A 14,757-nucleotide genomic window follows, 5' to 3' on the forward strand; every position below is an offset into this window, starting at 1 on the left:
ATGATACAAATATCTCAGCAAGAGGCCCAGCAATCACTTCTCTAGCTTCCCACACAGAGTTCTAGGGTACACCTGATCAGTACTGGGGATTTATCCACCTTTATGCATTTCAAGACATCCAGCACTTCCTCTTCTGTAATATGGATATTTTGCAAGGTGTCACCATCTGTTTAGCTACTTTCTATATCTTCCATATCCTTTTCCACAGTAAATACTGATGCAAAACACTCATTTAGTATCTCCCCCATTTTCTGCGGCCCCACACAAAGGCCACATTGCTGATCTTTGAGGGGCCCTTTCTCTCCCTAGTTACCCTTTTGTCTTTAATGTATTTGTAAAAACCCTTTGGATTCTCCTTAATTCTATTTGCCAAAGCTATCTCATGTCCCCTTTTTGTCCTTCTGATTTCCCTCTTAAGTATACCCCTACTTCCTTTATACTCTTCTAAGGATTCACTCCATCTATCCTGTCTCTACCTGACACATGCTTCTTTCTTTTTCTTAACCAAACCCTCAATTTCTTTAGTCATCCAGCATTCCCTATACCTACCAGCCTTTCCTTTCACCCTGACAGGAATTTACTTTCTCTGGATTCTCGTTATCATGTTTCTGAAGGCTTCCCATTTTCCAGCCGTCCCTTTACCTGCGAACATCTGCCCCCAATCAGCTTTTGAAAGTTCTTGCCTAATACCGTCAAAATTGGCCTTTCCCTAATTGAGATCTTCAACTTTTAGATCTGGCCTATCCTTTTCCATCACTATTTTAAATCTAATAGAATTATGGTCGCTGGCCCCAAAGTGCTCCCCCACTGACACCTCAGTCACCTGCCCTGCCTTATTTCCCAAGAGTAGGTCAAGTTTTGTACCTTTTCTAGTAGGTACGTCCACATACTGAATCAGAAAGTTTTCTTGTACACACTATGTATGTAATTCATAACACTGTAGACCTCAAACAGGTCCTCCACTTCAGCCAAATGTGCTCCAAGGCAAACAATTACAGCCCATGTGGTCTCTCTTTGTAGCTGAAACATTCCAGCCTGGTCAACATCCTAGTGAACTTGCACAGCATCATCTTCAATGCAATCACATCCTTCTATAGAGTGGCAACCAGAATTGCACACAGTAATTCCATCTGTGGCCAAACCTGTGTTCTGGAACAGACCAGACAAACCCCCATCCCCACCCCGCCCCCCCCCCCCAGGCACCCACCCCCTTTCCAACCCCCTCTCCCATAGTATATTAGGAGATAGCCTAGACCTTAAGTGTTATATTCTTAAAATGGCAAGTGTAAGGTGCTATGTTCCAAATGTGATTCAATTAGTCAACCACTAATCTTTAATCAAATCACACTATGTGGGCCAAGTGCTGTGAAATGGGACTGGAGTAGGTTTGGATGTCTGATCAGCACGTACGAGTTGGACTGAATGGTTTGTTTTCATGTTGTAATTCTCTTTAACTCTATGTCTATTTCACAGTTAAAATACAATAAAAGAAGAATTGGCATAACTTTACTCTATTGAAATACTTAACAAAATAATGTAATATTTAACCACTGATCATCAGCTGTTCCAGTACAGGCAGCATCCCATAAACGCACCCTTTGACAAAGGCAGTTCAGCAACACAGTTATTAATCTCATGTGCTGTCTGTCTCCAGTCCAGGAGAAAGAAACACAAAAAGAAACAATTTGCCCTTTTTGATTTTTTTTTAAGAAGAAACCTCTCTGTCCGCATCTTCACTCCAGCAGCAGAACACACAACCTCTCAGCTCCAGCAGCCAACAATAACCACCAATTCACTGAAAAAGAAACAAAAGTTTTTTGGGATCTGTGTGAGCCTGAGCCCACTCATGCATGATTCTTTTATCTTACTTTAAAAAAAAGTCCAAAACTGTTAACCACCTGCCTGTCTGAAGGAGATATTTCAGCACCACTGTGACAATACCTCTCAGCAAGAGAAACAGGATAGAACGCATTTCTTAAAGATACAGCATTGTCATATCAACATCCTGTGCATTTACGTTTACAGACATTAGAAATGAGGATCTGACAGCCTTATCCTGTCAGCAACTGAAGCAGAGATTGAGAGTGAAACTGAAGAGGAAGAAGGAAATTGAATGGGTGGTTAACATTGAGATATGAACTGAGGGAATGGGCAGAGCGCCAGAGAAGAAACAAGATAATGCAAGAACCCAAGGTTATGGTGAATGCAAATATCCAAAAAAATTAATATTTTGTAACGAACATCAATTTCAACTTTCCAAGGTTTAGTTCTCTAACTGTCCTTGTAGACACTGATTCCACTGTCTTCTCAAAATGAAGTGTTATAGTTTGTAATTGTACCAGCCTCCACCACCTCCTCTGGCAACTCATTCCATGCATGCACCACCCTTTGCATGAAAAAATTGCCCCTTAAGTCCTTATAAATCTTTCCCCTCTCACTTTAAATCTACCCTTTCTAGTTCTGGACTCACTCACCCCAGGGAAAAGACCTTGGCTATTCACCCTATCCATTGCCCCTCATGATTTTATAAACCTCTATAAGGTCACATCTCAGCATACAACACTCCAGGGAAAACAGCCCCAGCCTATTCAACTCTCTAACACTGGCAACATCTTTATAAATATTTCTGAATCCTTTCAAGTTCCAGAGCATCCTTCCTAGAGGAGGGAGATCAGAATTGCACACAATAATCCAACAGAGATAATAGCCAATTAAAAGAAAAATGATGTGAATGAGATAGGGATGCAATGACAGAGAAAAAATCCAGTTACACAATTCTTTCCACATGTTGCAAACTAAGTCAATTTAGCTATTCCTCATGCCTTGACTGAGTTTTCACCACTTGTGTTGTCTGGGCATTGTATTTAAACTGAGCATAGGTCAGTGCACAGTACATAGTGTGAACTATATACATTCACAATAAAATAGTTCATAAATTAATCATACAGTTAATCAAGTTGTCAGATGAACTTAAAAAGCATTACAGCTTCCTGACCAGTTCTCAGCGTCGCTGCCAAATATGCTGGTCTTGACATGTCTCATTTCCTAGGCTGTCATTTAGTTATCTAAAGACATGACCTCTTGCCCGCAAATCAGACTTTTAATCTCTTAAGAGAAAATTCTGCATAAAGACTTCCGAATCATCAAAGATAATGGAGCAGTTCTGTCTAATATTTTATTAATCCCAGCACTTCATTTAGCCCTGGCTAGCTGCGGTACGTAGTTAAGGATAATCCTTTCTCCCCTTTTCTGCACTGAAGCATTGGAATAATTGTCTTTTGTCTGCAATGTCTAATATCATTCAGTACCAATATCCAGCACTTTGACAGTGGACCATCTGGCTGCACTGATTTATGGATAAGTCAACCATGACCTGGAGGTTAAGGAAAGGCAGATGGAAAATAATCCCTGGGTCACTGTCACTTATGTCGATAAGGTGTGGTGCTGGAAAAAGCACAGTTGGTCAGGCAGCAACCCTTCAGGATAGTTATGCTTGAAATGTTGACTCTCTTGCTCCTCAGATACTGCCTGATCTGCTGTGCTTTGTCCAACACCACACTTGATCGACTCTGACTTCTCCAGCATCTGCAGTCCTCACTATCTTCTGATCTGTGTCACTTATGCCCTTGGAGCAGGGTTGAGAAAGTGAATGGATGCATTTTTGGTCTCGCACAAGTCTGCAATAAACTTCTTCCACAGTGCATTAACTGTATTATGCAAGGCAATAATAGCACATAGCAAGGCACTGACAGCAATTACCAATGAGGTAATTTGCTAATTCTAGTCTCAATGTTCAATTTGGTTTGAAAAAAAATAGTCAAGTCTCCATGAGGAGAGAAGTTAGAACTATCCAATGGGGGTTTCATGTCCAAAAGGAGCAAGGCCTGCGAATAAACTGTGACATCACTTTCTTCATCAGAGTTTGCTATTTGGTACAAGGAGAAATGTGGAAAGAGTTAAGAAAATAATAGCTCACAATTCTGAGGAAAAAGCGATCAAGCATTGTCTTTTAGTACTGTCCAATTGTCCTATGATGATAAACAGACTAACACGTCTCTAATTCACTTGAAAAGAAAATGGAAAAAAATGCTCAATTCCCACATTCATTTCACAACAGGATATGATCATATTCTTGAGCAGTGATTTATAGTCTTGTGAAACTTTGGGGCCAATAGATCAGGAGCTGAAGTTCAGGATCACCTCCTGAGTTTAAAAATACTGTTCTGAGGAAAGGTCACCAGACCTCAGACATTAACTGAGCAGGATTAACGGGCGGCACGGTGGCCCAGTGGTTAGCACTGCTGCCTCACAGCGCCTGTAGACCCGGGTTCAATTCCCGACTCAGGCGACTGACTGTGTGGAGTTTGCACATTCTCCCCGTGTCTGCGTGGGTTTCCTCCGGGTGCTCCGGTTTCCTCCCACAGTCCAAAGATGTGCGGGTCAGGTGAATTGGCCATGCTAAATTGCCCGTAGTGTTAGGTTAAAGGGGTGGATGTAGGGGTATGGGTGGGTTGCGCTTCGGCGGGTCGGTGTGGACTTGTTGGGCCGAAGGGCCTGTTTCCACACTGTAAGTAATCTAATCTAATCTAACTTTGATTTCTCTTCACAGATGCTGCCAGACCCGCTGAGCTTTGCCAGCAACTTCTGTTTTAATTTTAAAATACTGTAATAGTTTTTTTTTATTTAAAAGGTCTTGAAAGAAGGCTGAGCAGGATTAAAAGAGTTCAAGCAACAATCATTACTTCCATTAATATTGCATGGAAAATACTCTGTGGATTCCTGTTTCATACTCTGTATCATTAGCAGGAATCAATGACCCACTACCAATCTGTTGAGAAAGGTTCATCAGTCTAAATACACTTCTGCTGAACCAACACTTGTTAGAAGTCACAACAAAGAGAGTGTTGGCTTGTCTGATGAGCCGCTCAGTATTGGACTCTTGCACAGTATGTGATGGATGGCCATTCCTACTTTGTGGGGAAAGATGTGGCTCCCTGCATGGGGCCTTTTTTCATCTCAAATTTAGTCCTCATAAATCACAGGTGCAAAGGAGACAGCTTTCGTTTCATTACACCTACATGCCCTGGTATCAATCACAGCAGAACAACTGACTGTGTGCTCATCACAGCTCTTTTTTAAAATATATATGTGTGTGCATGTGAGTGTGTGTGCATGTGAGTGTGTGTGTGTCTGTGTCTTTTTGATCTTTTTGTCTGTGAATTCCATGAAAGCAGTCAAGACTGACCAGAGGCAACAAGAGAGAAAAGTCCTTTCAAAAGAGTAGAATAAAAAACAGTAGCTGTGATATCAGGCCCCAACTGACAGTTTGTGTGGTAAACACACGAGTCACCAGCACAAAGACCCTGCCACACAATTATCCGAATTTAACGGTTACAGGTTATGTGGGCAGCTATCTGCTCTCCAAGGAGAAGACGAATTTCTCCTCCTCGTCACTTGTCATTTGTTGTCCTGACATGATTTACAGACAAGGAAAATAAAACTGTTTCTTTGAGGAATGGAGTGGTAATGACACACCAAACTCTCACCTGTATCTCAAAAGCAACACTCCTCTCTTAAATGATTCAAGTGGCTTTTGCAATAGATTTCTCTTTGTTACACACTTTATTTCAAACAAAAAAAAATTCTTCAAAATTGTGCTCAGAAGCTCACAAGTTTTTCTGGAATTTGAGGATTGGTCGTGGCTCATATTATGTATCTAAAGTTATTTCTTGTCAAGGTCAAATGATCAGTGTAACTGCACTATAAGATAAAATATAGGAATGGGATTGGCTATTTATTCCCATGAGCCCACTGCTCCATTCAATTAATTCACAGATGGTCTGTATTTCAGATCTATTTTATCCATCTTTGCTTGATGTAATTACCTAAACAAAATCCATCAATATTAAACTGGATGCCTTCAATTATGTGGAACCTACAGCACTTATTCTCTCTTGATTTTTAAGATTGGGCATCTTTGGTTTTGATTTCCTCCACTAGATCTCCCCTCAATCTTCTATATCTAAGGCAGAAGATGTAAGTTGATGCAGCCTAGCTAAATGTTGTAAAGCCAGTATTTGTGTTCAGGAGAGGCAGTGTTACAGTCATTTATCACTAGGCTAGTCATCCCAGATCACTGGAGTAATGTTCTGGGACAGAGTGCATGGCAAGATTAGAGTACAATAAAATCTGAAATTGAAATCTGGTCTAATGCCAACTGTGTTATCATTTTTGACCGAGATTTTTTTAAAAAGTTCTGGTCCGGTAAATTCATTAGCTAAAGAAAATCTGTTTTCCTTACCTGTTCTAGCCTTCAAGTGGCTCCAGGCATATATCAACGTGGTTGACTCTTAACTACCTTGTGAAATGGCAAGCAAAGCCAATCAATTCAAGGAGGACTAGGGATGAACAGCAAATGCCTCCAGTGACGCAAACATCCCCCACACAGAGACATCATTCGGCAAACCTGTGCTGAATCCTCTTCAAGACCAATAGCTCCTTCGTGAAGTGTGGCTCATTAGCATTTCCTATTCTATGGCTTCTATTTTGATTGAAAAACTAAGCTAACAGGAGAAGAACCATAGCACAAGATGATCAATAATGTAAAGAAGAAAAGTTACATTTTGTTGTCCTCACCTTCTGAGTTGGTGGTGTCCAGAGACATTGTTCTGATTCTCCTACCTAAGCCCAGAGGCATTTGGCTTTCTTGCTCTAGAAAGGGCAGGAGTGTGATGAGTGTCTGCATGACTACAGAACACAAAATCCAGTAAGTATTTGCAACTGTAACATTACATTTGAATGTGGGTATCTTGCAAAAGCATGAAACCTTTTCAAGAAGCACTGCACTTTCAGGCATTTGTCATGGACCTGTATAGTTAATGTGCACTCATCAATTGACTTAGTTTTCACATTTTTGTTTGTAGGTGCCTTAAATGGTGTTCCCTCAAAGAGTTTGGCAGCGTACAGCTGGTCATTTGGAAGAATATACTGTCAGCATCTGTTGAATGTATTGTCAGCATCACCATCAATCCTGAAGCATCTATTTTTAGATTCACTAATATCCTTTCCACAGCCCATAGAAAACCATGATGTCCATTGCATAATAAATCTAAGTCATAGAATCCCAACAGTGTGGAAGCAGGCCATCTGGTCCATCAAGTCTGCTCCACCCTCAGAAGAGCATCCCATCCTGACCCACCTTCCTCACCTATCCCTGTATCCCAGGATTTCCCATGGCCAATCCACCTAACCTGTACATCTTTGGACTGTGGGTGGAAACCGGAGCACCTGGAGGAAACCCACTCAGACATAGGGAGAACATCCAAACTCCACACCAACAGTAACACAAGGCTGGAATCGAATGTAGATCCCTGGTGCTGTGAGGCAGCAGCGCTAATCACTGAGCCAGCATACCACCCTACTGGACATCAAGAGGAAGCACTGAACATCAGCATAAATTTATCAATTTATTCAAGAATGACATCTCTACTTAATTTTAAGGCAGACAATTCTGAAATTGCAGTTGAAAAGTAGTTGGATGCAAAACTACGAAGGGTCTAATGAAAATGGGTGATACTTCTTAGAAAATCTAATTTTCTGCACCTTGAAAAGTTGACGATAACTATCCATGATAATCCAAAAAGATATAGTCCTCCCTTATTGAAATGTACAGCTAACTGTGAATGCAGGTCCAATTTTAATGTAACTGCAAATCCGTGTAAAGATTAATTATTGCATATTTTTGAAATTTAAGGTTAATGACTGCATGTTTTGTAAATGAGTGTTAATGACACTGGATGTTCTTCATATCATTTGGAATTAATGCTATGTGTTTTGTATGCATGGATGTGGGATTAATTGTTGTGTACTTTGTATTACTTGGTATTTGAAGTTAATGGCTTCCTTTATTTGGGTTACTGGCTGCACATCTGGTATAATTTTAGTTCTAATCTGGTTACTTTTTAACAAAGTAATAGATCCTGATAGTTTGAACACTTACTTGAGGGAAGCAGCAATGACAGAAGTATTGTCTTTCAGATGAGAGGTTAAACCAAACTGTGGTCTAAGATGCCATGGCACTACTCAAGGAAGAATGGGGAATTTTCCGCACCAACATTTATCCTTCAACCAATAACTGAAAGCAAATGATCTAGTCTTTTATTTAATTAGTCCTTGTGGGGCCTTCCTGTGCAAAAATTGGCTGCTGTGTTTCCTACGTTACAATAGTGAATAACCAATAACTAATTGGCTATAGAGCTTTTGGGGACATTATAAAGATATCAAAAGCAGTATGCAGATGGAAATCATCCTTTATGAGGTTCCTAGGCCATAAAACCAAAACATTTAGAAGCATAAGTAGATCATTCAGCTTGTTGAAACTGTTTCACAATTCAATGAGATCATGGCTGATCTGATAATTCTCAATTCCACATTCCTGCCGTTTCCCCATAGCTCTTGATTCTTTTACTGACAAAAAATCTATCATATCCTTGAATATATTGAATGACCCAGTATGTGGTGATGCAATGTATTGGTGCGCAGAAGTGGAGAAATGGTGAATGGTTCTGTATCTCTAATTCCTCATTTGGACAGTTCCCAAAAGCAAGCAGTGAGCAGGAGCCGGGTGCTCTTGAAAGAAAATGAGATCAGCCTGAAGAGAAAGCCAGGAATCACTTCTTTGCACCTCCTGAAAGTTGCAAGCTTCTACCAGAAGATCATGGGATCAAATCTCACCTCAGAGCATGAAGACATACACAAATTGTCACTTCAGCATCAACTTGAAGAATCGTTTTATTGTTAGTGATGTCATGCGCCAGTAAGATGTTATTCCAAAGCCTGTCCTTGCCTGTCTAACTGCACCTACCATGATATCAGCAGCCATTTCTGGATATGCTCAAAAATAAAATGATAAACAATGATGCTTTCTCAGGAATTAGTACTGTAGACAAGCAGACATTGACTGTAGACAAGCAGGATTGATAAGGTGACTAGTTTTTTTTCCCACTCTTGTAGTTTTCAGTAGGCTCGTTGGGAATTTAGAATAGTGGGAATGGAGGTTAGGGCAGTTGAATGTTCCTCCTGCAGAATGTGGGAGGTAAGGGTCGCCACCAGTGTGCATGCTGACTTCACCTGTAGAAAGTGCACCCAACTTCAGCTTGTTGAAAACCACGTTAGGGAACTGGACCTGGAGCTGGATGAACTTCAGATCATTCGGGAGGCAGAAGGTGTTATTGAGAGGAGTTTCATGGAGGTAGTCACACTTCAGGTACAAGACAAATGTAGATGGGTTACAGTCAGGGGACAGAAAGGGCAGGCAGTGCAGGAATCCCCTGTGGCCATTTGCCTCAACAACAAGTATACCATTTTGGATACTATTGAGGGGAGCAATGGGGAAAAGGTCTCTAGCACAGAGTTCTGTCCCTGTTGCTCAAAAGGGAAGTGAAAGAGGAGCAGAGCATTAGGGACTTCATAGTTACAGGGATAGATAGGAGGTTCTGTGGGAATGAGAGAGACTCACGGTTGCTGTGTTGACTCCCAAGTGCCAGGGTTTGTGATGTCTCTGATTATGTTTTCAGGATCCTTGCAGAGGAGGGGGAGCAGCCCCAAGTCATGGTCCACATAGGCACCACCAACATAGATTGAAAGAGAGATGGGGACTTAAGGCAGGAATTCAGGGAGCTAGGGTGGAAGCTTAGAGCTAGAACAAACAGAGTTATTATCTTTGGTTTGTTGCCTGTGACACAAGCTAGTGAGGCAAGGAATAGGGAGAGAGAAGAGTTGAACACGTGGCTACAGGGATAGTGCAGGAGGTAGGGTTTTGGCTTCCTGGATTATTGGGGTTCTTTCTGGGGTAGATGGGACCTCTACAAATGGGATCATCTTCACCTGAACCAGAGGGGTACCAATATCCTGGGGGGGACATTTGCTAATACTGTTCGGGTGGGTTTAAACTAATCCAGCCGGGGGAGGTAGAGCGTAAATTGTAGTTCGGGTATAGAGGAGGCTGAGAGTAGCGAGGTCCGATATAAGGTTTCAGGGTCGCAAGAGGGCAATGACAAGCAAAACGTTGGTTTGAAGTGTGTCTATTTCAATGCCAGCAGTATCTGGAATAAGGCGGATGAACTTGCAGCATGGGTCGTTACCGTGGGATTTTGATGTTGTGGCCATTTCAGAGACATGAGTACAGCAGGGACAGGAAAGGCTGTTGCAGGTTCTGGGATTTAAATGTTTCAGTAAGAATAGAGAAAATGGTAAAAGAGGCGGGGGTGTGGCATTGTTAATCAAGGATAGTATTACAGCTGCAGAAAGGACGTTTGAGGACTCGTCAACTGAGGTATTAGGGGCTGACATTAGAAACAGCAAAGGAGAGGTTACCCTGTTGGGAGTTTTCTATAGGCCTCTGAATAGTTCCAGGGATTTAGAGAAAGGATAGCAAAGATGATTCTCAATAGGAGCGAGAGTGACAGGGTTGTTATTATGGGGGACTTCAACTTCCTAAATACTGACTGGGAATACTATAATTTGAGTACTTTAGATGGGTCTGTTTTTGTCCATTGTGTGCAGGAGGGTTTTCTGACACAGTACGTAGACAGCTCGACAAGGGGCAAGGCCACATTAGATTTGGTACTGGGTAATGAATGCAGCCAGGAGTTAGATTTGGAGGTAGGTGAGCCACTTTGGTGATAGTGACCACAATTCAGTTATGTTTAATTTAGCGAGGGAAAGGGATAGGTGTACACCGGACGACAAGAGCTACAGCTGGGGAAAAACAATTGCGATGTGATTAGATAAAATTTAGGATGCATAGGATGGCAAAGGAAACTGCAGGGGATGGGCACAATTGAAATGTGAAGCTTATTCAAGGAATAGCTACTGCCTGTCCTTGATAAGCATGTACCTGTCAGGCAGGGAGGAAGTTGTCAAACGGAGGAGCAGTGGTTTACTAAGGAAGTTGAATCTCTTGTCAAGAGGAAGAAGAAGGTTTATGTTAGGATGAGATGTGAAGGCTCAGTTAGGGCACTTGAGAGTAACAAGGAAGCCAGGAAAGACCAAAAGAGAGAGCTAAGACAAGCAAGGAGGGAACATGAGAAGTTATTGGTGAACAGGATCAGGGAAAACCCTAAAGCTTTCTATAGGTATAACAGGAATAAAAGAGTAACATTAAGTCCAATCTAGGACAGTAGTAGGAAGTTGTACATGGAGTCAGAGGAGATGGGGAAGCGCTAAATGAATATTTTTCATCAGTGTTCACATTGGAAAAAGACAATGTAGTCAAGGACAATACTGAGAAACAGGCTACTAGACTAGATGGGATTGAGGTTCACAAGTAGGGAGTGTTAGAAATTCTGGAAAGTGTGAAAAAAGATAAATCCACTGGGCCAAATGGGTTTTATCCTAGGATTCTCTGGGGAGCCAGGGAGGAGATTGCCGAGCCTTTGGCTTTGATCTTCATGTCATCGTTGGCTACAGGAATAGTACCAGAAGACTGCAGGATAGTAAATGCTGTTCTTTTGTTCAAGAAGGGGAATAGAGACACCCCTGGTAATTTAGTTGTGGGTAAAGTGTTGGAAAAGGTTATAAGAGATAGGATTTATAATTATCTCAAAAGGAATAAATTGATTAGGAATAGTCAACATGATTTTGTGAAGGGTAGGCCTTACTGAATCTTTTGTGAAGGTGACCAAACAGGTGGATCATGGTAAAGCTGTTGATATGATGCATATGGATTTCAGTAAGGCATTTGATAAGGTTTCCCACGGTGGGCTACTGCACAAAATATGGAGGCATGGGATTGAGGGTGATTTAGCGCATTGGATCAGAAATTGATGAGCTGAAAGAAAACAGAGGGTGGTGGTTGATGGGAAATGTTCATCCTGGAGTTCAGTTACTAGTGGTGTATGGCAAGGATCTGTTTTGGGTCCACTGCTGTTTGTCATTTTTACAACTGACCTAGATGAAGGCGTTCAAAGGCTGTGTTAGTAAATTTGTGGATGACACTAAGGTCAGTACAGATGTGGATGGTACTGAAGGATGTGACAGGTTACAGAGGGACATAGATAAGCTGCAGAGCTGGACTGAGAGATGGCAAATGGAATTTAATGCAGAAAAGTGTGATGTGATTCACTTTGGAAGGAGTAACAGGAATACAGGTACTGACGAATGGTAAAATTCTTGATAGTGTAGATGAGCAGAGAGATCTTGGTGTCCAAATACATAGATCCCTCCAAGTTGCCATCCAGGTTGATAAGGTTGTTAAGAAGGCATACGGTGTGTAAGTTTTTAATAGTAGAGGGATCGAGTTTCAGAACCACGAGGCATGCTGCAGCTGTAGAAAACTCTGGTGCAGCCGCACTTAAGAGTATTGCGTGTAGTTCTTGTCACCGCATTGTAGGAAGTACATGGAAGCTTTGGAAAGACCTCAGAGGAGATTTACTATGATGTTGCCTGATAAAGAGGGAAAATCTTACAAGAGACTTGAGGCCGTTTTCATTAGAGACAAGAAGATTGAGAGGTGACTTATTTGAGATATATAAGATAATCAGAGGGTGAAATCGGGTGGACAGTGAGAGCCTTTTTCTTAGGATGGTGGTGGCTAGCACGTGGAGGCATAGCTTCAAATTGAGGGGTGGTAGATATAGGACGGATGTCAGGTAGTTTCTTTGCTCAGAGAGTAGTAGGGGCGTTGAAAGCATTGCCTGCAACAGTTGTTGACTTGCCAACGTTATGGGCATTTAAGTGGTCATTGAATAGGCATGTGGACAAGAATGGAATAGTGTAGGTTAGATGGGCTTTGGATTGGTTCTGCAGGGTGACACAACATAGAGGGCCAAAGGGTCTGTACTGAGCTGTAATGTTCTATGTTCTACATTGAGCTGGGCCTTTTCCTGTAAAGGTACCTGCTACTGCAATGCAGCAAATGGTTTGCAAATGAACAGGGTTAAGGTCATGGGGTACAGTACTTAGTCATAGAATCCCCACAGTGTGGAATCAGACCATTCAGCCTATTGAGTCCACACCAACCCCTCAGAAGAGAATCCCACCCTGACCTATTCCTGTACCCTATCCCTGCATTTCTCATGACTAATGCACCTAGCCTAAACATCCCTGGATACTATGGACAATTTGTCATGGCCAATCCATGGCACATCTTTGGACTGTGGGAGGCAACCCATGCAGACACGAGGGGAATGTGCAAACTGCACACAGACAGTTGCCTGAGGGTGGAATCGAACCCAGGTCCCTGGTGCTGTGAGGCAGCAGTGCTAACGACTGGGCCGCCTTAGCTAAACCTGCTGGGAAACATGATACCATTGAGAGGGACAGAGGTGAGCTCTTCTCACAAGTATTCCTCCACCTCCACTTTGAATTCTGTAACAATTAAATGGCAACTTGCTACTCCAACATTGATCTTGCAGACTGCCTTACACAGGTTTCCCCTTTTCACCTTGACCTGTCCCTTCTTAAATCCTGACCTTTGCACCTCAACAAAGTGATGAGTTGTGAAATTGTGTTAGGCTCTCCAAAAGCTCTCTGGATTCTTATTCCTCACTTGAGTCTTTAATTATCCTCACACCCATAAAAATTACCCATCCACAAAAATCTCCAGGGATGTCTATGTTTTCACTTGGAGATGTGAATAATTGTACTGTGAGGTCTGAGTGCTACCTGCAACAAAGATTTAGGCAAGTTTTAAAGCAATGTATATACACAGCATCACTAAAATGAAAATCAGCTCCAAAGGTAGCCAGCAAATGTGGCCATGAAATGATTCAGAGCATCCTAGCCTGATGAATAAAGCTCAAAATGTCTGGCTCTACTGGACTGACACTTTGGTGCCATTGTAAGGGAACTGCTGTCCTTCAATTAAGACTGTTGCTATTCCCTGGTGAGCATATCTAATAGAATCTCTACAGTGCAGAAGAGGCCATTCAGCCATCCAAACAGTATTCCACCCATGCCCAGTCCCCTACCCAATCCCCATAATTACCAAGGCAAACTGACCTAGCCTACACATTCTTGGATATGACAGGACAATTTAGCATGGCCAATCCACCTAAACTGCACATCTTTGAACTGTGGGAACAAACCAGAGCACCCAGAGGAAACCGACGCAGACACAGAGAGAATGTGCAAACTCCACGCAGACAATCACCCAAGGCTGGATTCAAACCCAGATTTCTGGTGCTGTGAGGCAGCAGTGCTAACTATTGAGCCAACATGCTGCCCTAATAATCCAGGAGATTATTCAATGAAAAGCAATGAAATTTTTCTTGTGGCCTGAACAACTTTTGTCCAACAGCCAAAATGACTAAAACAGATAAGCTGCTCACTTAAATTATTGTTTGTGGCTGGATCTTGTTGTGTCCATGTTGAATACTGTGTCTCCTGACATTAGAAAAGTGACTACAATTGGAATGAAGCAATTTGAGACATGAAAGGCACTACATAAATGCAAGTTCTTGCCTTTAATGTATGCCTGTTGTAGAACTGTGAGCTTGCAACAGGGCATTCCACTCACCAAACATTTGATAAAAATTTCAGTATTGCCTAACTGACCTGTTCAGGTGTGTTCTGGAGCAGGTGGGACTTGAATTCAGGTTTGCCTGACTCAGAAGCAATGACCCTACAACTGTACCACAAGAGCCCCATTATAATAGTGCTATAACCACCAAAGCCAATCATAGATATGAACCTGATATTTAAATAATTTCAGGATTAACAATATTCAGCTAATCAGACTGAAATTTTAAAGTTAGC

This window comes from Chiloscyllium plagiosum, chromosome 20, assembly GCF_004010195.1.
Source record: "Chiloscyllium plagiosum isolate BGI_BamShark_2017 chromosome 20, ASM401019v2, whole genome shotgun sequence".
NCBI lineage: Eukaryota > Metazoa > Chordata > Chondrichthyes > Orectolobiformes > Hemiscylliidae > Chiloscyllium > Chiloscyllium plagiosum.